Genomic DNA, 23,800 nt, shown 5'->3' with positions numbered 1-23,800 from the left:
TTGCCATTAATGCCATCTTGAGGCATCTTTAGTGACAAGCGAATACTTCAACTCGGGCTCATGGATAGTGGGGTAGATGTCCCTGATTTTGTCCTCATTAGACCCATGTGAGAACCTTCCCATTACACAGCTTCCCCATGATCTGTCTGGCCTCATCTCAAAGCATAAAAATGCAAATTAGCAAATTTGACTAAATTTGGTAAAGAAGATTTGAAGTCTGTGAAAAGGGAACATTTTTGCACTGTCAGAGTAAGTGTAGGCTGAAGTGGGCAAGCGCTTCCACAGCCATGGAGTAATGGAAAACAAGAGCAGGTGGCAGAAGTGCCAAAGCAAAATATATTCTATCAACAAAATGATCAAGAAAGAGATTTCATCCAGGCCAGCTGGACCAGCCAGCCAGGCTGTAAGGGACAATGCTCTTCTGTTCAAGAGCCTGCCAGACTATATTTAATACAGGGAATTTTCACTTGAAGGCTCTAAAGATTCTGCTTTCTCCAGCAAAGCAAAGGGAAGAAATAAGTCAGAATAGCTGAAAGTTAAAACAGACATTGACTAAAAAAATAAATAAATAAATAAATCAGTGTTTGTTTGTAGTATTAGGACAGAAATCTTGTAATTTCTTTTAACACTTGTTTAGTATTTCTGTGCTTTGGAATCCTTAACTCACAAAAGAGATACCTCTATTTAGTTGCCTGGATTGTTATACAAATGATTGTTGTACTGAAACTTAGATAATGTAATATTTATAAAGTATTTTCAGATCACTGAGTAGTAGACAACTTGGAAACCTTTTCTATTGTACTGAATCTTAACTAAGTCTCTAGTTTTTATCAAAATATGTCTCTTCACGTTTTAAACCAGGAAGCGTTTGTGGGTTTGTTTTTATAAATCAGTCTATGTGAGGTTGATTTTATAATTGAACAAGTTAAAGAAAAAATTGGACATGTTACTAAACCACAGCCACTAACCTATAAAACAGGATAACTAGTGGTGTCCCTGGAAGTGTCACTGTCATAGAGACCAGAGACATTTTGCTGGGGTTTTGTTCTTGATACTGACAATGTAGATTGGTGTAAGTTTTTTTTCTTTTTTAAGCTATAATATGCCTGTTGTTCTAATCATTTCAGCCATTCTCTCATGAATTGACATGGTAATTAAAAAGTTGCAAAAGTGGCCAGGCATTACAGCTTGAAAACTCCTCAGTGTGCTAGGGCCCATTCCTGGGGTTTAGTTGGTATTTGTAAAGGAATGCCAGTAGATCAGGTGAAGTGCCTGTGGTTTTTAGATGCACACCCTTTAGAGCAAGCTTCCCACTGGTCATCCTGCAAGGATGGAAGGACGGTGGGGGCTTCTTTGCAATGTCTTGCTGTCACCTCTCTTATTGCTGCAAATATTCCTTGTGTGGCTGGAACTGAAAAGCATACAGTATGAAAATAGCTGTACACACTTGGTGGCTCTTCATCCTGCAGTGCATGTAAGGTAATGGTTCAAACCAAGCAGTGAGAGGTAAAACTCAGAGAAAAAAAAAAGAGAGAAAAACCAGAGAGAACAGGTACCTTGTGCAAACATCCTGCTGTTTACTGGTCATGGAAGGCAAGGTCTGGTTTCCCCTTAGAGCTCCTGGTGAAGCTGCCTCAGGGTCACATAGTGCTGCTGGAATTGCCAGGAGTGCCTTCCCAGGAAATGTGCTCTGAGCTGTACAGGGCACAGGCACTCTGGAAGTGAGTGCTGTGACCCCCACCGGGTCTCTGCTGTGCCCAGCACCACTGCTGCAGGCTCTGGTGCCAAGTGATGGACTCACAACTGATGGCAAGTGTGGGCTGACAGATAAAGCATGGAATTTAGTACAAGGAGAAATCTATGCTTGAATCTTATTGCAGTGTGTTATCTGACTCCTCCGACTGCAGCATGTGACTGAGTTAAAGTGAATGATGAAATTATGTACAGTCATTTTCATAAGCAGAAGTCAGTTACAAAGTGCTTCCAGATGTATGTTTAATGCATTTCTGTTTTATTATGGTGTCTATTTGATGTACGTGGTACTGACTAAATGGTTAAAAACACTGCAATGTGTACAGAAGTATATTGTACTCAATTTTTTCCCAAAGTGTCAGTGTTGATAACTAAAAACTGAAATACTGCAATCTAATCAACAGTGCTTTTATGGGCCTACGAGCATAGGCTTTTAACATTTGGGTAACTCTACTGTTGCTAGACATAAAAATAAATGGCCCTAAAATTATTTTAGGATTGTAGGTTTAATATAGGGAACTAGATAAAGCTACAAAAAATAAATCAGAGTAAAATTATTTCTGGCATCACATCTGCCAGGCCCATCAAGGAACAGATATTTTACATGCCTGCTTCCTGGGGTTCAGGAAAGCAGCACTCTGCTCAGTTGGACTGATCAGGTGGACTCACAGAATTTATCTCCTTGGCTCTCTCTTTTCTGATATCTTTTTTATGTCCTACAGCCATACTATTCTGGTTTCAGATCCTATCAGGTGTCACAAACCATACGGTATCCTGTTAGTATTGACCAGAGTGGTTAATATTACACCCATCAAGTCCAAGGGCAGCGGATATTGTTAGTGAATGAGTTGGCATTACTTCTCTTAGAGTTTGTGATAGGCAGGTGCTCCATCAGCCTGGTATCAGACACTGTATGTTGAAGGTTAATGCATAGAACTGGCATTTGGACTTGTAAAGATACATGAACAGTTTTATAAAGGTACATGGTTAATCTGAAAACCTTAGCTTCATCTGAATGTCAGGTTTGTTTTGTTGGTTTTTTTCCTCCCTACCTAATATTTCTCCGTGTAGCAGTTACTGTGCTAAAGTTAGTTATATAGTCATAGGGTGGATATTCTCTGTTCAATGCTGTGATATCAAGTCATGCTTGAAAGTTCCTTGGCTGGATGTCACAGTCCTGTGGAGGTGACAGCAGAGCACCCTGTGATTGTCAGAGCAGCCACGCTGATCATGTGCAGAGAGTCAGCCCCACTGGCTGACCGTGGCCCAGGCAATGCACTCACCCCACAGCAGAACTGCCCAAGCAGGGAGGACTCTATTGGGCATCAGCATGACTTATTCCTGGAGCACTGATCATTACATTTCTTATCATTCTGTGGGACAATATTGCATATTGTTCATCTTTTGTTTTCTTCTCTAGACATCATTTTTTTCTGGTTCCTTTTTTATCTTTTTCCCATCTACATTTCCCTCAGGGAGCAAATTTTGATTTCTCTCAGGAGAACCAACTTTTCACTTCTCCTTCTTATCTGCTAAGATTATTAGCAATTAAATAGGTAGTGTTAACACATACAGAGTGATAATTGACCCAAATTAGATGAAAGAGGCTACAGCAAGGGTGACAAGTTCAGTTTCTCACAGGTGGTGTTCTAAAGTTTGGTTTTGCAGGCAGAAAAGCCCTGTAAATAACCATTTATAGCACAAACAATATATAGATGTTTCTGTGCCACGTGGGTGAGGACTTAAACTTCTCAAAATAAAAATTAAATTTCTGTAGAGTCTGGAATATGAAGATATTGGATGGGCTTAATTTGGTCCAGTGGCATAATGTTTTAGATTGTTGCCATGTAGATATAGTAGTGCATATTTTAAATGCATCTGCTTTAATTTATTCATGTAAATAATAATTTGAGTTCAGGTGTGGTCACCATTAAAAGGAAAGTTGGGATATTTACTTTGATGTAACTACACCTGGAGTGATTGGGACCTAATTAGTCAATTTGTAAAAAGACCCCAGTGCTGCAATACTGTGTGAAGCCATAGGCAGCAGAATGTTTGAGGAGCACACACAGTGATGTGCACAATAATCCTGTTTCTTGCAGGAATAAGAAGTCACCTGATTCTCATAATTAATTTTCTTTTTTTTCCAGAGGAGCTCACAAGTTTCATGTCTGTTAATTTGCTTGGCAAATTAAATTCATTTTTTGCCAGGATGTTATCCTTGGTACATTTGCTTCTCCTTTGCTGTACAAATTACCAGATATATTCCACTGTATCTTTTTGTCCCTGAATTTTGTCCCTGACTTTTCCCATTTTTGAGAATGGGAAGGAGGGAAGCTAGAGGTGGTCGTTCCCTTTGATAACTCACAGCTGGAGATGGGACACCAGAACGACAGACCAAATCTCTGAGCTGGAAAGGAGAATCTGCTTTCTGTGAGCCCTGCTTGGTCCCTAAAAGCCTCAAAGCTGATGGTTTGAAGGGGAGGTGGGAAACTCTGTCCCTGGGGAGACCATCAGGGTCTGATTTGTTGTTCCTCCAAGACACAGAAGTCTGCAGGAGTGCCTGGGTGAGCTGGATCAGGACACCTGAGGAGCTCGGCCTGGGAGATTTGTGCTCCTAAACCTCTCTGCCTTGCCGGAGGCTTTTCTTCTTTACCTGAGAGGGTCAAAGCCTACCTGCCCTGAGTGCAGTGGACTACCAGGATGAGCAAAGGGAATCAATACACACTGCAGTATGAATTTAATGTATGTAAGCCACACTGCATTTTTAATCAGCTATATATTTATTGTAGAGAAGAGTAACAAATTGCAGTACCACTAGCACACAAAAGCTTATGGCATTCCATTATTCTTAATTAATAGGTAAGTGCAAGCCTTTTTTATTTATACTGGAGGAGATCTTGTTGCTAATTTGGTTGCAAATGTATCTGTAAAAAGGAAAAAAATGTATGTCTATTTATTTTAGTATTTTAATAATAGAGCACTCATTCTTTCCTTTTAGTTTTTTTGATCATTCTGTGGTTTGCAATCAAATATTAGCATGTTGATTTTGCATATATTTCAAAGATGTCCACTCTTTTTTAATAAGGAAAACAAACTTTTTTGTAACAAACAAACCAATTAAATGCCTCTGGAATCTAAAATGAACACTGGAAATGACACAGGTTCTCTGGGTTCTTTTACCTGGAATCTGGTCAAACAATCTGCTACTGGAATTATCAATCAGTAAGAGCAGGTAATGTATTTTCCTGATCCATTCACTGGTTTCCTTTTCCTTCTACACAGGTAAGAGCACAGAGGTCTCAACAAAACCTATGAGCCTACATTTGGAACTTCGTTTTTAATTCTGGGGAGGTGAAACCAACTGTGTCAAGTAATTTTTATCCTTTAACAGAATTTAACTATTCCATAATTAGTAATTAGAGTATTTGCATACTTTCCACATTAAGATCAAAAAGCTCTTGGGAAAATTTAAAGTGAGTCTTAAAATATAGAAATTTATATTTAAAATCTTCAAGCTTCCTAGACAGAAAGAGCCATTCTTATGTGGTATCAGTTGGAACTGGGGAAGCTGACTTCTGAATATTAACCTGCTCTACTAGATGTGATATGATTTAGAAAATGATCTTTAAGATGCTATTAAAAAGAAAATAAGAATAATTATGAAATTTTTAAGATATTAAATAAGAAATAAATAGAAATATCTTAATATTGAACTTTAGTTTAATTTGTTATGGGTAATTTGACAGATTTTGATGAATACTATGAGACGCGCTGTTAATCATGTTGGAGATCTGATGTTCTATCAGAAGGGCAGGAGATACATGACCTGAAGGTAAGCAGTGGAATAGTTTCAGTTCTCAGAGCAACAAAATAAGAAGTTTTCTTCAGAGGAAGTCTTGTGTACAGTTTTCCTGAATCTCTTTAAAAATGGGTGCACAAGTGGGAGGTGAGTAACTAACTGACTAAGGTTAACTCAGGAGCCAGAATTTGTGCTCATCATATGTCTTGGAAATTGTTTTTAATACCAATGACCACAACTTAGATTTAGATCTTGAAATTCTTAGAGTCTCCAACTTTGAAACATTTGAATTTTTATGCACTGATCTATAATGATTTTCTGTAGGATGCTGTTTCTGGAGTCCTCTGTTGTGATAGATACCTGAAAATGCCCATTTTCTTCTGATCATTCTCAAAATCTGATGTGTTGTTTTTTTTCAGGCTGTCTTTCTAGGCTGCTGTTTTTGTACAGAAGTTCATTTTTTGAGAGGAAGAATGTACTGATGCTCAGAAAAGGTAATTTTTTTTAATGAATAAATGGGGGAGACTTGCTGATTTCAAAAGCCATCCTTACACATGCTAATCTGCCTCTCCTCCTCTGTGAAGAATGGACAGATTGCAGTCCCAACAGGGCAGAGCATCACTGTTTGGTTAAGAGAGGCCTGTCAAGCCATTTCATCTGTGTGGTAATGGTGAAACTTTGCCTAAAGTAACATCACACATAGCAAAAAAATATAAGCAGCCCTCTCCTGCTGAGCTTTCCAGGACTTACTGCTTGCAGTAAATGTTCAAAAACACAGCAGAACTTGATCAAGAACTGATAATTGAAAAGATGACACGACCTAATTTAAGAAGGGTTATATCTTCACGTGCCCCACACTTGTGTAGTTCAAAATAGTACACATCTTGTCCCTTTAACTTCAGGTGTATGTGTCTTGTCTGGTTCTTGGAAGTGACTGTGTACAGGCAGAGCATAATTGGCAGCCTGTGACATCCCTGTCTGCAAGTGTCTCTCTAAATGCAGCGTATTTCAGCCTTTATCTAGTGATGGCTGTTACCTGAGAGAAGCCCAGGGCCATCTCAAAGGGCTTGTAGCGGCTAATTGTGCCTGTTAGGACTAGCAATTAGCTGGGGATCTCTCCACCAGGCAGCTCCGACACCCACTGGCTTTCAGCTGCTCTCACGTCCTTTCAGCTAACTAGCTGTGCCAGGCTCAGGAGACAGGGACAGGGAGGCAGGCACGCCGTCGTGCTGGGAGAGGGAGAGCAGGGATGTGCAGGACTGCCGGGGAAAAACAGGCACGGGGTTATAATGATACACTAAAATCCCACCAGGTTATCGCGGGAGCAGAGCGCCGAGCAGCCCGGCCCTCGTTTGCAGGGCTGGGGAGCCAGGCCACTTGCACAGGCAGCACTTCAGCTTTAAGAAAATAACAAAATCTAATTACGTATAGGTCATAAAAGGGATCACGTACATATGGTGGTTACTGGTTACCATGGTGCAAACAATGGTTTCAATGGAAACATGAAGTAGAACGTCGGAGAATTAAGATAATAAATCAGTTTCATTGAATAATAAAGCTTTGCACTTACCCATTAATTAAGGATAATCGTATGCCATAAGCTTTTGTGTGCTAGAAGTAATGTGTTACTCTTTACCATAAATATATAGATGATTAAAAATTCAATACACCTTACAGGTAGCAAATTCATACAATGCTCCGTATATATTACAAATGAAAGATGAAAGCGTTCTTTTTATGCTTATTATTTTTTGGATTGGGATAGAGTATTTCAATTACCCACCAGAATTTGGGGTTTTGATAGTGAATGGAAGACTTGAGAAAATCCACTTCTTGAAATCTTTGTGGAAATCTTTAAATACTGGTGACATAATTCAAAGATATCTACAAATGTTCAAAAAATAGGCTGGGCTTGTCTGCCACATCTGGTTTCCAACAGCGAATTGAGACGTACCACATAATGCAACATGCTGTAACACAATACAGCCTGATCTTGTATTGACCCTTCCACTTGATACATCTTTAGGTGCTTTATAATCCCTAACAAATGTACCTTAAAATCCTATTGAACTGTGTAGGCAATTGAGAACAAATGTCTTCAGACCAGAAATAGCATCTGATTCTCAGACCAAATGAGAGAGACCATGCCAGATCCACAGGGTGTGCAGACTAAAGGACATGAAGGCTTCTGCCTACTCCTATGAATCAAGGGCAGAGAAAATCTTGGGAGCCAGCACCAGACAACTGAGGTTTATTCCTTTTCTCAAGTGAACAGAAATGAAACATACAAAACACTTTTAAAATTATATCATTAAATCCCTGCCCATCTCAGGATATTTTCCCCCTTTATCTCTTAAGTGGCGTTTGCCAGAAAAAAATTCAGACAGAAAAGATATAGTCTCAGGCTGAAGGCAGGGTAGACACAGGTGGTGTGAACCCCAAATCCTGTTCTCTGGCTCTTGCCCAGTGCTCTGTGGAGTAGCGCAGCTCCTTGGCACAGAAATAAATGTTCAGTAATATGCATGGACCATTTTTCTTAATTTTAGAAACAAAACTATGGAGATCTTGGTCTTTTTTTTCTTTCTGTCGATGTAGAAAGTTATGTATTTGCCTTTGATTCCCTGCCTGTCTCTCTAAAATTATGCCTCAATGTGAATCTGTTAGGCTGACAAATATGCACTTTTAAAAATTATGTTTTAGGGAAATACTGAATAAACACAGGCCTACAATACATCAGTAATCAAACCAGCTCAGTCTCTCTCCTGTAAAATGCAGAAAGCCAGTTTTCTCACTGGCATTTCACCTCCAAAATCCCAGTTTGAGTCCAGCTTGACCAAAAAAGAAAAATTAATTAGTTGATTTGGGTTCAGCTCCTCTTGCAGAAAACCATCATACATAACTGAGTAGAATTTTGGCTATTCACTCTAAGAACCTCTGCTTAGAAATGTGGCTTTGTTTACATGCAGCTTGAATTTATTTGTAGACCTGACAGAGGGAATTCCTATATACTGCAGACTGAGCATGCAGTGAGGGCTGTGTGAGAGGAGCTTGTGCTGCTAACAACACACTGAACCCTGGCAGAAGGCATGGAAAGAGCAATCCTTTAATGCTTATCAATACCTGAGCGGGTATTTCGCAGAGTATTAACCCAAATTGCAGAGATGTATGCTGGAGAGTGTAAAACATGCAATGCAAAGAGGGGGTGAAAGCCTTTTGTCTACTCTCAAAAGAGATCTGGGTGAAAAAAAAATTATGAGAAACAAATCCAAATCCTTCCAAACTGAACTTAAGTGTTAAACATGACCTTTGGATTGAAGAACCACAAATTTTCACAGGAAGTTGAAAACACGCTGGATGGGGGAACTAAAGAACAGCAGGAACAGATGCCATTATTTGGCACACAGTGGGGAGAGCAGCACAGAAAAGGCAGTCTCTGCAGAAGACATTTGCCTTTAACTCTCTTTGTTTTCTCTTGGGGAGATAAGGGTAGGCACTGTGTGAGATTTTCTCCTTACATCAAAAGGCTTGGGGCAGGGGGGAAGGACAAGTTTAAAAATATTTTAAGAACTGGGCCATAAAAATTTTCAGTTATCTGTTTTACAGCACAAGAGGGTTTGTGAGCAAAGAGAGCTTAGGAGGGGTCTCCTTAGATTAACTGCAACAGCCACTTGCTTGCAGGGAAGGAAAGACCTGGGAAATGGAACAAATAGTGTGCAGTCTTTGTTAGCTAGAGTTATATTCATGGGGAATGTGTGTATGAAACTCACTGCATTGCCAGCCTATAGGGCAGAGGGATGAGCCTGGTTCCTGCAGGGCGAGCTCACCCTGTCCCTTCTGCTGGGGCTGTGAGACAGAGGCAAATGACTTTTTCTCACCCACGCAGGGGACAGTCTCAAACACAAACAGAAGAGTCACCTGCTGTAGTTTTGCTTGGTTTCTGCATTGTTAGGAGCATGAGACGAAGCCAAAACCCACCTCTTGCACTTTCCTGTGGCTGTTGCATCCTTTAAATCCAGCTTGGACCAAGGGAATGGAGCAAGCACATTGCACCACCAGTGAATCTGAAGAAGGTTTATTGGTGGATGTGTGTTTCTGATTCAGAACTCAAATTTGGAATTCTGATTTGGAATTTGAAGGAGAATTGTGGAATTGACACCAAATGTAATAAATTGTAGAGGCTGGGTACCCAAGATGGGTACAACAACTATTCAAATAAATTATTCAGAGAAAGGACACGATATTTTGTAAAACTTGGTCCACTTACATGTAAGGGGTTGAATGCTTGTGCCAGGGGCCCGATGACCTTTCCTGTAGCAGTCTCTGCTCAGAGACAGTGGGATCAAAGAATTCCTAATTAGTGGTATCTCTTTGGGAGGGAGGAGAGAAAGATTATTACTCTGCCTTCACTTTTGAGGATAACACTTATGTATGTAGCCTATCTTTGGCAACAACTTCAGCACACAAATTATAGTTTTAATGACCCTATAAGCATTCCTAGCTCAAAACAAAGAACTAGGGAGCAAAGATAAGTTGCAGGGGGATGGATGCAAGAAAAATATTTTTAAAATAGGATTACTGTGAAAATCAACAGTCTCAATCAGGTTTTGTCATTATTAAAACTCCCTACTTTGTAAATCCCTGTGGTTTCAGAGGCGAGGCCAGCTTACTGACAAGGGCTCAAATGTCTAACATTGGAATTCCTGGGAGGTTTTTGTGCCCATAAGTTACTGGTTGACACAGGATGTTCTGAACATCAAGGTGAAATTAAGCATTAGGACAAATCTTTACCACAATGAAGGATCAAACAAACTCTTCATCAGACAGGAACATGCAAAGAGACACATAATTTTTGGAATGCATTTCCTTTAACTTCATCATATTTGTTTGAGGTCATAATCTTTACTAAAATTAAATATTTTATTTTGCTAAATTTTGCTCTGAATGAAGCTGCTTTCCATGGGTGCAGGGGCAAATGTGTAACTCTCAGATGAGCCCACCAAAGGTATGAGCACAAAACAACTCTAAGCACGTAAATTAGGTAAATGCCTTTCCCTATTCCTTTATTGAGCTGATTGTCAAATGCAATGTATGGTTTATGCTTTGAAGCTGTGCAACCTTTAAGTGCTTGAATTTCACCATGTAGAGCCCTGTTGAAATTTATGGTGTTACTTACTTGCTTTAAGTTTTAAAATGTCACTAAAGGGATTGGGGTAATACAGAATGCCAAGAAACTGTCTGTGGTCTTTGGGTGGCATGCCCCACAGTGCTTATTTCCCTCCTCATAAGGTTTTAAATCCTGTAAATATTTATTCATACATACCTATTTTTAACATGGTGTTTAAAATGCAGCTCAGATTTTGGTGGGGCTTGAGGATGCTAACTTAGGAATGGGTCAGTTGTGGCAGCAGCCTAAGCGGTTTGCATGTCTAGGGAGCAATGTGCAATACAAAGGTAAGAGGTTGGGTTAAATGGGTAAAATCCATGTTAAAAGCTTTTAATTTTTACATGTTCTCTTACTTTAAGTATCTGTGTAGTCCATTGGGTGTGATTTGTGTGACGGTCTTTTCACATCTTTGGCAGTGTAAAGAAGGACCAGTATGTGCTTCAGTGTCAAGGACCAAGATGTTTAAAGTTGCTGTCAATGTAAATAAGAATTATTCCTCTAGATTCATTGGGATAGTAATGCATAACCTGGAGATAAGCAAAATTGTAGTGAATAAAAGACTCATATGCCTAACAATTTGCAGAAGTGGACCTAGAGTGAGCAAATTTCTCTTTTGCAGGCAAAACTTATTTCCACAAACAAAAATATAAGTGAAAGGAGTTAAGCCATTCTTCTCATATATAAATAGTGTTTTGTCAGTATATTCTAATTTCCTAAATTTTCCCCAGGTCAAAACTGTTTGAGAATTGGAAACATTGGAGGCCTCTTATGTTTAATAAGGGCTGGTGCCTTTTGTCATTTGAGGGAAAAAAAAATAAATGGCAATGGAAGCTATTTTGTTAATGTTTTTATCTATTCTGTGACTGACATCAATAATACATAACAGTTCCATTGACATTGCATCCTGTCCAATGGAGCCACTGACCTGATTCAATGTCAGCTGAAATGCCTCGTACATCATAAACATACATGAATTCTCACAGATCCATTATCCTCCTGCCCGGTCCAGGAGTGCCAGGGAACCAGTGCTAAGCCTACGGGAGTTTAAATTCTTTTTCTCTCAGTTTATATTTTCTTTCACACTAAGAAGGAGCAACTCCATACTTGGTAGAATGTAACTGGGAGACCCCTAAACATTTTATGAATACATGAATGATAATGATGTCAATAGTCATTCAGATACTCGGCTGATAAGCCCGTGGTGTACAAACCCAGATAAATACCTCATACCTTGTCAGGAGAGCCTGCAAACCTGATATGTCACTCTGCTTTATTGTGCAAGAATATATGAATCATAATATTCCTATTAACATTGTACAAAGTCTGCGTAGTTGGAGACTTCACCCAATGACAGTAGAACTTTCATAAAAATATGGATAGTTATCATGTGCCCCTGCTGTGATTTCATTGCCACTAAAAGCAAAAGGAACACAAATGAAAAATATTCCAAAGTTTTCCATTGGTCCCCCTGAACAGTGCACTGCAGCAGTATATATTTGTTTTACCATTGAGCCTGTTTAGCAGTCAAACTGTAGGAAATTGAATACACACTTACTGTATAAAAATAATATGCTTGGTTAGTGATACTTTAGAAGAAATAAGTGCATCAATCATAGAATAGCAGGTTGTCAAGGCTTTATATGTAGGAAAAACATAGAACAAAGAATGTAATGTGTGTTGGGCACCTTTTTACAAAAGTTTCACGCCAAAGTTGATTTACAATGAATGTTTCCCTCCTTCTCTCCTCCCAAATTCTTCTAAAGAAACGTTCACAGAAATCTGAGCAAACTATCATGCTCTCTGTTCTGACGTGTGTGTAATTACAAGATCATCCTCATTGTGAATTTTCTGTTTGGTTGATTTAAGAAAAAAAAAAAAAAGGTGCATACTCTTAATGCTGTTCTGTCATTCAAACTCAGAAGAGTAATTTTCCTCACAAGTTAATGGGAAGGAGACGACTTAATAATAAGCCTGGTTTAGATAGAGCCAGATCCTTGACAAGGAGCAGTGCCTGCATCCAGGATGTGCCTCAGAGGCTGAGCAGTTCTCAGGGCAAGCCCATCTCCAGTTTCCTTATAAGTACTCTGTCCCAGAAGGAGGGTTCTGAGGTGTGCACTGCGGCTGTCCTGGGCACCATTTTTGTCCAGTGGTTCTCCTGGGTATGTTGGTCATGCTCAATTTCCTGTCGGAGCCCTCTGAGAAGTGCAGACCTGACACAGAATGTGTGCAATGCACAAGCTTTCCTGACAGCTTGAGAAAACCTACAGATTAAAACTGCCACAAAGTAGACTATTGCCATGGACTGTTGCATCAGTCTGCAGGATCCACACCCCAAAGCATGACACCAAGCCTGCTTCTGCCTAAATGCAAACTCAAATGCTCTGTTATCAAACAGTGTAAGACTACAGCTGCTATAAAGGTTTCTGGATTTTCAGCAGCTATTCTCACTCTCTGTTCCTTCTTTGGGGCATCCATCCACCCTCCCAGGTACATGACTCCCTCCATTATATGGATTTATGCTGCAGACATATGGCTCTAGTTAATCTGACAATAGCTCTTGCTCCCTTCCAAGAGATCTGTTCCGGACAGGTAATCATACATTGTAATGAAATATAACAGAAAGACAGGAAAGACCCTTTTATTTCAGCAACAGACAAAGACATCCTTTGAAGTTCACCTTAAATATTGTAGGTACTAATACAACCATCCCAAGTATCAAAATAATTGCAGTTCATTTCTGCTGTTGGCCAATATAAAGTCACAAATCTTCAAAATTATTTGCCTAAATCCATATTTGATGGTTTCAATGGTCTGCCCGTGCAGCTTCTGCTCACTAGTAGGAAGAACCAAAGCAAATAAGCATTGGTTAGGCTATAGCAAAACTACTGCAATGCGCAAGTGACCACTTGTGCCTCATCACCCCTCTTGTTGCCATGTGTAAAAAAACTCCCTGATTGCCCTTTGTCAGTAGTGGTATAAAGGCTCAAAAAGTTCAATGCTTCTTTCCCTTTCCAAAAGGGGAATGAGGAATGAGGTAGGTTCTACCAATTTTTCTCTACTAGGAAAAGAACAAAGAATTTTTGGTTCAGAGAGGGCAGTCTGCAACTCTGCGACCCCTCAGACCCACGAGCAAGGACCCTGCATGGAGGAGCATCCCGACACCACTCAGTCGGTGTTTCTCAGTCATGGCTTTCTTCCACCAGAACTGTTCGTGGGGAAGTGCCAAGAAAGTGCTTCAAGGACAACTGTCTCCTCCAAACTCATCGTTTTTGTGGAGACTTAGGTATGAGTCACAGCAATGACATCCTCAGAGTATGTTTTTTATTCCCCCATCTAAATCCATCTGGCTATGTTTGTGGAATGGAGTGAAGGCCCAGTAAAAGCACCTTATCGATTTGACTTCTTAGCATTAAGCAGTTTAGTACCACGAAGACTTACAAAATCTGTTATTTAATATATCATTGTCTGGAAAAATAATATTCTTAACTGAAACATACAGACATCTTTATATGTCTTTTTGCAGAGTGATTTCTAACTGGTCTCCACATTAATCTCATTTTTGTTGATTTCATTGTTTTTAGAGCCCTTCAATTTCCCTTTAAATTAAACAAACGCAACCCAAAACTTATTTTTCCTGGACCAAACAGGTACATATAAATAGATAAGCTCATGCTGCACAAGAATGTAATGAAGATCCTAGTAAAAGCAGAAAACACCATCTCTGTGTGCAACTGGGAACTGAACTTTGTATCTCAAGGTATTCCTGTATCTCCAAGTTAAGGCTGCAAGTAAGTGCAATTGAGATGTCTTCTATAGCACAGTTTTTTTAGTGGAGTTTTCATGTAATCTCAAAATAAATGGATTCAGTGAATTACCCAATGGCTCTCCTCTTTTCCTTACCTCCTAGAAGGTTTTTGGGTTTTTCTGTTTCATTATTATCACTTGTTTGGTCCTCATGGATTTCCTTCAGGGTCATTTTATAACAAATGGTTCAGAACACTCATGCAAAGTGATGCAGAAGAGGATTGTGTGTGTGCACATATATATGTATGTATATATTTATATCTTTAGTACCACCTTGGACTCTAATCCAGCTGAGGACTTTTGTGACTCAAACCCAACATTTCTATCCACTGTGAAAGGGCTGTACATCTTTATAACTGCTAAAAGTATGTCTAGATGGAGATCTTCACATTTTTATGGCAAGGTTAATGCTGCCACTAAACTGTCTAACACCACGCAGATTCCTTACAGCCTGGTGAGTTTTCCCAGTGAGGGTTTTGTTATGCTGTAAACTGCTTTTGCAAAGCTGCAAAACCTTGTGCACTCAAAAAATTCTGGACACCAGCCAGATTGCTTTCAAAAGTCCTAAGCAAGGCACTATGAGCTGAAAGCCATGGGGCTTGTTAGCCATTCCTGAAAATCTTGATAGCCAGAGGAGTAAGTCTACAGGCAGTTGATGAATTCTCTCTGGTGCTGTAAATGGTATGAACACACACCACAGAGGTATCTGCCATCCAGCCTCGTTGGGTGGCTGCACTGGAGGGCAGCCCTGGACAAAGGAAAACAAAGCCAAGTTTCCACACAAAGAACACAGTGATCATTTTTGAGTCCCACCAGGACAGTCAGGCTCTACAAGGTATGAGCTCTGTGCATTTCCATCAGAGGGAACACTTCTCTGTCCATAATATAACATGATTTTATGAAGAATTGCCTAAGGGGCATTACATACCTGCATGGAAAGCTGACTTCTTATTTCTAAGTGTGCTACGAAGCATGTGCTGGGCTTAAATCACTTTCTGTAAGATTTGAATCTATTCATTTTGACTTTCTTTTTTTTACAGATAGTGTGCCTGACTCAGTGTCTAGAAAAGAAGTGCTGCAGTACCTTAGAGCCTCGAACCCCAGCTGTGGGGTTTCAGAAAACCTCACTGGGAAGTACCAGCTGTAGAAAGGAGCTCAGATAGGGAGGCTGCACTCATCAGATGCCCCCGTGGGACTATACTGTGGCCTAATTATATGAGGGGAATCTTAGAGGTATATTTGTCTGGGGATGGATCCCACCACTGCATCCTGATGGATGATGAGCAAGAGGGAGCCCATCCAAGCTGTGAGACTGGCTCTCAGCTCGGCTGCTGCTCCATGAGCAATCCCCAGGATGAGCACTGCTGGTACCAATGAAACCAGAGAAAAGCAGAGGTGTCAGAGGGGACGTTAAATGGGTAATACTCAAAAAGTTGCTAAAATTAGGAAGTACTCACATCCAGTCATGTAATACATTTTTTTATTTTATTTTTTCCTGGGACAATAGGAGATTATTAGGAGGTAGTATTGAAGCCCCTCTGCAGCAAGGCAGGCAGGCAGCACTTTTTTGTGCTACTGGGAGAAGCATGTTGTGTCCAAACACTTCAGATTCAATCCTGTCCTTACAAAAGGGATTTCTAATGAACACAAACAGAAAAATATGGCTTCAGTCACTGAGAAATCCAAAGATGCTGAAATAGGACAACTCAGCTTATCTGCCTAAAAAGTTTGAAAGGTAGAGGTTTGCCTAGATCCAGTTATATTTTTTCCCAGATCTTCTAGCTATTTCTGATGTGAACTGTTACAGTTTTTTTATTGCTTGTCTTTCTGTCAAGATAGGTTGCTATTCAGATACTTTTTTTTTCTTTTTGTTATCAGGACTGATATGAAAAAAAAAATAGGTGAGAAACAAGGAGATACATCAGGAATACCTAGAAAGTATTTCCACACTACAGAAGGCTGGCATAGAGGAATAAAATACTGTGTTTAATAAAGTACTGGATTTCTACTAAGGACTAATATAGCATATTATCCATCAAACACCTCACACTAACTTATCCAATCTCTCTCTTCATGAGTTTATTGGCTGTGGTGCTGCTTCTGAGTCAGACCAGGTACCCAGCCATGCTGCAGAGTTAGTCAAGCAATACAATAATAGTGTAAAAGTTGCAGGAGGTGGATGCAATTTCTGGAAATGCTATTGATGGCATTACTTATTTATTTAGTAGACAGAATTTAGAATGGGAATAAGGATTTGTCTGTCACCATCACATCAGCCATCAGTTCAGTGCTGCCCTAGGCAATGAGTATGCTGTTACTAATTTTAGTTTGTTTTGTTGTCATTCAGTCCAGATAATTTTTGAGGTTCATTTAGTTGTTGTTAATAAAAAAGAAAGACAGAAATACTGTGTACTGGCAAAGCAGGGTACCCAGAAATCCGCTCCTCAAATCACAGTCCCTTCAGATTTTGCTAGTGACATGACAGGGAGTTAGTTATTTCCTTCAGAGATGGGAGCACTGCCTTGACTTCTCTTCACGACTTGGTGCCTTCTCTTGGGAGACCAATGTCACAGCCACATCCTGCACACAGCAGCACATTTGTGCTGCCTTTGGAAAGAGCACTTCCAGCACTGAGCACCTGAGGGTTCATCCTGCAGAGGAAGAGATTGAGTACTAGAAAAACTCAAAATAGTAATTGAAGATGAATGAGTTGCTGTTCTGCATGGAGCCTCTAAATGCCCTCATTAGAACCAGCTGGGTAGTGGGCAGGTAAAAGGGAGTGTTGCCTTTGCTCAAGTTGTGATTAAATGGTGCACTGCAGTTCATTTCCATGGGAAAATGAGGCAGAATTTTCTGAAATTTAAAAATACTCTACCTGTCATTTCTTTATTTATTTGTGTGACATTTAGAGCCCAGTGGACAGAGGTAGCTAAACTGACACAAGAGGTCACTTCCTGCTCACAATGGCTTTGGAGCGCAAATTATTCACCTGCCAAGCCAATGCTTTGCTATTTCCTAACACCATCCCTGTATTGTCACCACTTTACAGTTAAGTGTCTCTAAATCCCTCTGCTGCCCCACATGTTGCCTTTGATATGGGTGATAACAGATCTATCCATTTTACAAATGTGTGGTGTGTTGACCCTGGGGGGGACAGAGCAGGTGCCCATCAAGGCCAGGCTGTCACTCTCCTCCTCATCTGAACAGGGCAGGGAAACTATAAAGAAAGGCTTGTGGGTCAAGATAAGGACAGGGAGCAATCACTCACCCATTACTGTCAGGGGCAAAGCAGGTTCAACTTGGAAAAAAATGTATTTTTTACCAATCAAATCAGAGTAAGATAATGAGTAATAAAGCCAAGTCTTAAAAGCATATTCCCCCACCCCTCCCTTCTTCCCAGGCTTAACTTCAGTCCAGATTTGCTCTACCTCCTCCTCTACAGTAGCCCAGGGGGACAGGGAAAGGGGCTGTGGTCAGTTCATCACACACTGTCTCTGCCACTCCTTCCTCCTCAGAAGGAGGAGCCTTCACACTCTTCCCCTGCTCCAGGATGGAGTCCTCCCATGGGAGACACACAGGAGTCTCTCCCCACGCTCCTCCAACCTGAGTCCTTCCCATGGGCTGCAGTTTTACATGAACTGCCCCAGAGTGGGTCCCTGCCACAGGGTACAGTCCTTCAGGAACAGCTGCTGTCACAAGCCAACATGCTGTAGCCTGGACTTCTCTCTCTGTGGGACCACAGGTCCTGCCAGGAGCTGCTCCAGGGTGGTCACATCCTCCTTTGGGCATCCCTGTGCTCCAGTGTGGGGTCCTCCGCAGGCTTCAGGGAGATCTCTGCTCCCCTGTGGATCTCTGTGGGCTGCAGGGTCCATGGCTGCATCATGGGCTGCACCATGGGCTGCACCATGAGCAGCAGGGGAATCTCTGCTCTGGCACCTGGAGCAGCTCCTGCCCCTCCTTCCTCACTGACTGGGTGTCTGCAGCGTTGTTTCTCTCACATATTCTCACTTCTCTCTCCAGCTTCTGCTCTGCCACCATTGCTGATGGGCTCAGCCTTAGCCAGCCATGGTCCCTCTCAGAGCTGCTGGCATCAGCTCCGTTGGACACAGGGGAAGCTTCTGGCAGTCTCCCACAGAAGCCACCCTGGAACACCTCCTTGCCACCCAAACCAGATGCAAAATGATAAGAGTAGAAAAAGGACAACAAGAATTTGGATGCTGCTGTCCTCCTCACATCATTGGTGTCACTGCATAATTGAGTTTTCTTGTTGTAAAATGTCCAAAGCTGCGATTTTTCAAAACACACCTCTGCAAGCCCTGGGAGCATTTTGTGAGGATCCCAGGACAGCTCCCAACAGGCAGGCTTTGCAAGGGGGACATCACAGCATCTGCAGCATCAGTGCAGCATCCAGGAATCTCGCCAAAGTGGATTGCCCTGCTGGGATTGCTGTGATGCTTCCAGGGCTTCAGGGATACAGTGCCAGGATTTCATGGCACTGCATCACGCTCCATGTGTGCTCCCAAATCCCCACTGGTCTGCAGCCAGGGGCTCTCAGAAGTGGCAGAACAACATGTTCACAGAAAGGGCAACACTTCTTTTGTTCTAGCACAGCTACAGTTTTAATTGAGGTGAGGAGTCTTGCCTCTGCTCCATGCCAGGGATTCATTGCCACCCATTGCCATCCCAGAAGCTTTTGGAAGAGGCAGGCCCAGATGACAGTGCAGAGGAGTTTCTCTTGCTCCTCTGAATGAGGAGTGAGTTAGGAGTCTCTCCTCATTAGGTCCCTGTTCAGGACTATACACACATGGGGGCATCAGGAAGAGTGAAAGCCAAGCAGGCTGGCTATTGAGAGACTCTCATTTTAGCGATGTCTTTGCACCCACAAGCTGCCATGCACTCATTTGAAGGCCACTGAAGGGCTCTGAAGGGCCCAGCTCCCAGCAGCTGCCAGGCTTCATTTCCTTTCACTCTAAGAAGGGTGGTGAGGACCACCAGAGGTGCTGCCTTGTGTAGCAATAAGGCATTTGTCATGGTCTGAGATGGAAATCCTATCTGGTATAATTATTTTATATTGAAATAGATGAAATTTTGATATGGAAATATAGAATTATGTATATTACATTAGCCTAAGAACAGGATATTCATCTTTACTTTAATTTGTAGACTTCATAACTTTGTTTGCATTTACTACAAGATAACTACTGTACATTCCTGAAAAATGACATCTTGCATGAAACGACTTAACAAAAGCCACAGTGCTGATAATTTTCCTGTGGATCAGGGAGGAGAGATCTCCTTGTGGTCTCACAGACTTGGATCGAGGCTCACCTTTATAATTTTAAACTAAATTGTAATGCTGTCATGGCTATACATTAAAGGAAGTTTCTCTTGATTAACTATTTTACTCAGTCATGTGAAACTAGATTTATTCTCCTGTAACAAGCATAAAAAAGGGTGAAAGTTTCATTTGGGGAGCTTGTTTGGTAGGCAAAATACAGACATAGTGAATGTTATAGGAATAGGTGTATGAATTTGTTAATTTTTTATCTGCTGCTGCTCAGCATATCTCAAATTTTTGGAAGCAGTTTGTGGGACTGTACTTTGAGACCTGAGGAACTGAAGGCAGCACACCGAGTAATACATGTGAGGAAGGGAGTAATACACTGTCATTGGTTATTTTGGACAGAGAGGAGTAATGTACTTCTTGGGGGACACTGACAGAGAGTGAATGATGCATGTGCAGCTGGCTGCTTTCTGGAGGGTGCTAAAGCATTAGTTTTAAATAATAAAATCTTAATCAGATTATATCTGTATTTTGGATAGCCTCTCTGGTACTGTGCTAGCTTGAGACAACCACCTTTTGTAAGCACCTACACACAGAATGCCATCTTACAGTAAAGACACCTTCAGTCCATCAGGCAAAAATATAGCAGATCCCTGCAGCTGGAAGCTGAATCTTCACATATCACAGCAGTGATAAAAAAGATTTTTAAGATCAAGAGTCTTTCCAAACTCATGACCTACTCTTGTAATTGTTCCCAGTCTGGTTCTGCTCTGTGGTTGAGGCAGATTTTCAGCTATGCTATACCCAAAATTAAATGCAATTTCCTGTTCAGTTTACCTGTTTGCACTTATAGACACTTGCAATCAGGACATCAAGAGAAGTGAACTTTTCAGTTCAAAAATGTAAAAATACCTAATTTTAATTATTTGTACAAGGAAATCCTTTAAATATGACACTTACACCTTAGATATGCCATCAGCATTGATTTAGGAGTCTCTGTTCCACAAACTTAATATTTTTCAATGGATTAAAAAAAACACCAAAGCTCAACAACCTTTAACTCATGTTATAATAATTTAAAAGAGTATTAACTGAACCTCCAGGGAAAATGAAAACCTATAATCAGACACAGTCATTGCTCTAGATTATGTTCTAAAAGATTTTAATTCCTGTATTATTTAAAAAAATAGAAGTAGATATTTATATTTTTGTTGTTTTTCTTCCTTACTCTGGACATATGGCACTTAAAATTGTGCACAGACCCTTTGTAAAAACAGTGTGAGTTAGACACAGAGTATTGCCCAGACATGAAGCTTTAACTGTGAATTTCTTTGCTTTGGCACCAGAGGGTCAAAGTCAAATTTTAGGTGTTAACCAAACATAGGGTGCATTCGGTTGTTTTGCCATCAATTTTTTAACATGTGAAAAACTTGATGTCTCCTAAATAATTAGCTGCTTTTAATAAGTGTCAGAACTGTTTCCTGGTTTCCATTTGTCCTTGTGGCTCAGGCACAGCCCTGCTCTGGAGCTGTCTCTTGCAGCTGGCTTGGAGGTGGGCGCTCCCCCCACAAAAATTTTTGGGTGACAACAAATCACAGCCGGTTTGGAAATGAATCGATTCCCAAGGCCCATTGCCAGAGGTCAAATTTGCAATTGCATGGAAATGTTAAGGTGCAATTGCTTCAGGCTTTAATGAACTCCAAAGAGAAATATGCAGGCCTGTAAAGCTCATCCATTAGATCCTGACCTACAAATGGCAAGGAATAACAGCAACGCAGCCACGAGGTGTGCTGACTAAGGGAAATTACCTGGGTGCAATTAGTTTTACATGTTTTGGCATTTAATTGTGGTGTCCAGGCACAAGAGAGAGCACACAGAAATTACAAATTATGGAAGAAGAGTGTTTCCAATGAAACACGTGTGGATTTTCTCCTGCTCTCCCTTGCCTGGGTAGCAGCAGGGACCACTCTCCTCCAGCTTTGGGAAGGAAAGGATGGCAGTCCCTGGCTGGTGCAGGGGGCTGCACACCCCAAAAGGCAGCTCACCCTGGCCCCAGCAGATGGGAACTCTCCTGGTCAAGGAAATGGGGACAGGACAGTGTTTTTTCTCACAACTCCTGACTTCCAAAGAAGAGGGAACACCAAAAATAGGAGTAATTTGTAAAGCTATTATTAGACTGCACTAGCCAACCTGAGAACAAAGAAAAAAGTAATCACACTCAAATGAATTAGTGGGTCTTTCTAAGGGGATGACGGGAAGAAAGTTTATTTTGTTTATGGCATTGGTGCTGTATTGTAGAAATTATATTAATCCTTTGTTTCACAATAAAAGTTCTCTGCTTGCTTAAGACCCCGAGATTTTAATTTAAAAAGTTGTTACCAGACATGGACCAGAGATAACCACCCCTGTCGGAGCACACATTAATTGCTGGCGGCTGGAGGCAAGCGTCTGCTCCAAGTATCTCTGCTAAGCTCTCCCCTCTAATGAGACAAACTTCCCACAGTCCAGGAGAGCCAAAAAATCCAGCCCTGAGTGTGCAGCTCCACCTGACCTCGAGTTTTCAGGCTGGAAAGTGTCCACATCCACTTCCATGCTGTTTTGTGAGGCTTGTGCCCTGATGTTGGGATTAAGGTACGCTGTGAAGGGATCTGTCACGTTTCAGTGCCAGGTAGAAAACAAACACACAAACAAGCAAACAAATAAATAAACAAACACAATTCTCATTTGGCACAAACCTCCTAGCAACATAAATAATCAAAACCTGATTAGCAAACTGGTCAGTTTGAAATGAAAATACTGATTTTCCTTTGCCTTCCTGCTTCCATCAGGATGATCACTAAAGGTTATCTGTTTGAATAAATTAATTAGAGTTGTCAAGCTGGCCTATTTGCCAATGGGAGGGTTTAGTTTATGTGCCCTAAGGGCAGATACCCAGGATGTCTTCCCCACAAGGTCCCACGAAGTCAGTGGCCTGGCCAAGTCACTTTCAGGTGGTGAGTGCAGGTCTCGGGACCAGCTCAGCCAGAACAGAAAAGCCCTGAGCCACATCAGCTGGTGCTGGGCAAGTGGGTGTGCAGGGACTGGAACAAGATGGGCGTCACCCCATCAGCCCCTGCCCTCTCATGGCCAGAAGTCATTCCTCTGTAGGAGGTTTACCAGTGGGAAAAAAAAAAAGAAGAGAGAAAAGAGTTTATCTTATTTATGGAGAACCCTGCTTTGAGCCTGAGTACCCAGGAAAGCAGCTCTGTGTGTGTATGAAACATGGTATCCTACACTGCATTTCTTTCTCTTTTCTGCCTTCTTCCTTGCCTTTTTTTTTTTTCATACAAGGGCCAGGTCATTGCTTCTGAACCTCTCTCTCAAGAACTGACACTTAAAGTGCAAATGAAGCTAATGACAAGAGACAATATTTTAATGGTAATTAGATATTTCATGTGTCTTAGCTCATCAGAGCAATATTGCTCTTTTATCTATTACATGAAAGCAGAGCTTTAGCTTGGAGGAAAACAGGGAACACAGTTGGCCATAGAAGTAGCATTCTTGGGTTTGTAATTATTAAAATTATTGTTACATTTAGGAAATCCAGGAAACTTTGAAAGGAAGATACTTAATAATAATAATGCAGCTACTGCACTATAGGAAGCCCTGGCAAAGGGTTTACATCTTTCTTTTTCCTCCAACATGAGCTGGCATTGTAAAAGCTGTAGTCTCCCAGGCTCTTGTTAGGAGAGCAGACTTGGCTTTTCTGGAGGATTATATCCATACATAATTCAGAAATTAGGTGTCTCTATACCTGGGTTCCCCCCTGCTTCCTTTCCTGTGACATATTCCCTTTTTAATAGTTTTGTTAAAACACCAAGATGAGCTGCTAATGCTGTGCATCCCAGTGAAATGGCCTAATGATGATGTTCACCAGAACTAGGTACACAATGTACAATATTTTCTGTGAATGTTTGCATTCCTTGTGGCTTGGTTTCTGCTCCTTTTGCGTTCT

At 41.0% G+C, this 23,800-nt stretch overlaps 1 long non-coding RNA gene across 1 annotated transcript; it reads left to right on the top strand.

The window, feature by feature from the left end:
* Positions 1–5,521: 5,521 nt before the first annotated feature.
* LOC137480957 (uncharacterized) lies at positions 5,522–8,122 on the top strand. The gene is made up of 3 exons (XR_011003211.1): positions 5,522–5,587; positions 5,974–6,048; positions 7,633–8,122. It is a non-coding gene; the product is annotated as an uncharacterized lncRNA (long non-coding RNA).
* Positions 8,123–23,800: the final 15,678 nt, after the last annotated feature.

This window comes from Anomalospiza imberbis, chromosome 12, assembly GCF_031753505.1.
Source record: "Anomalospiza imberbis isolate Cuckoo-Finch-1a 21T00152 chromosome 12, ASM3175350v1, whole genome shotgun sequence".
Taxonomy (NCBI): domain Eukaryota; kingdom Metazoa; phylum Chordata; class Aves; order Passeriformes; family Viduidae; genus Anomalospiza; species Anomalospiza imberbis.
The sequence above is the reverse complement of the archived record's forward strand: the minus strand, read 5'-3'. Positions and strand labels throughout refer to the sequence as shown.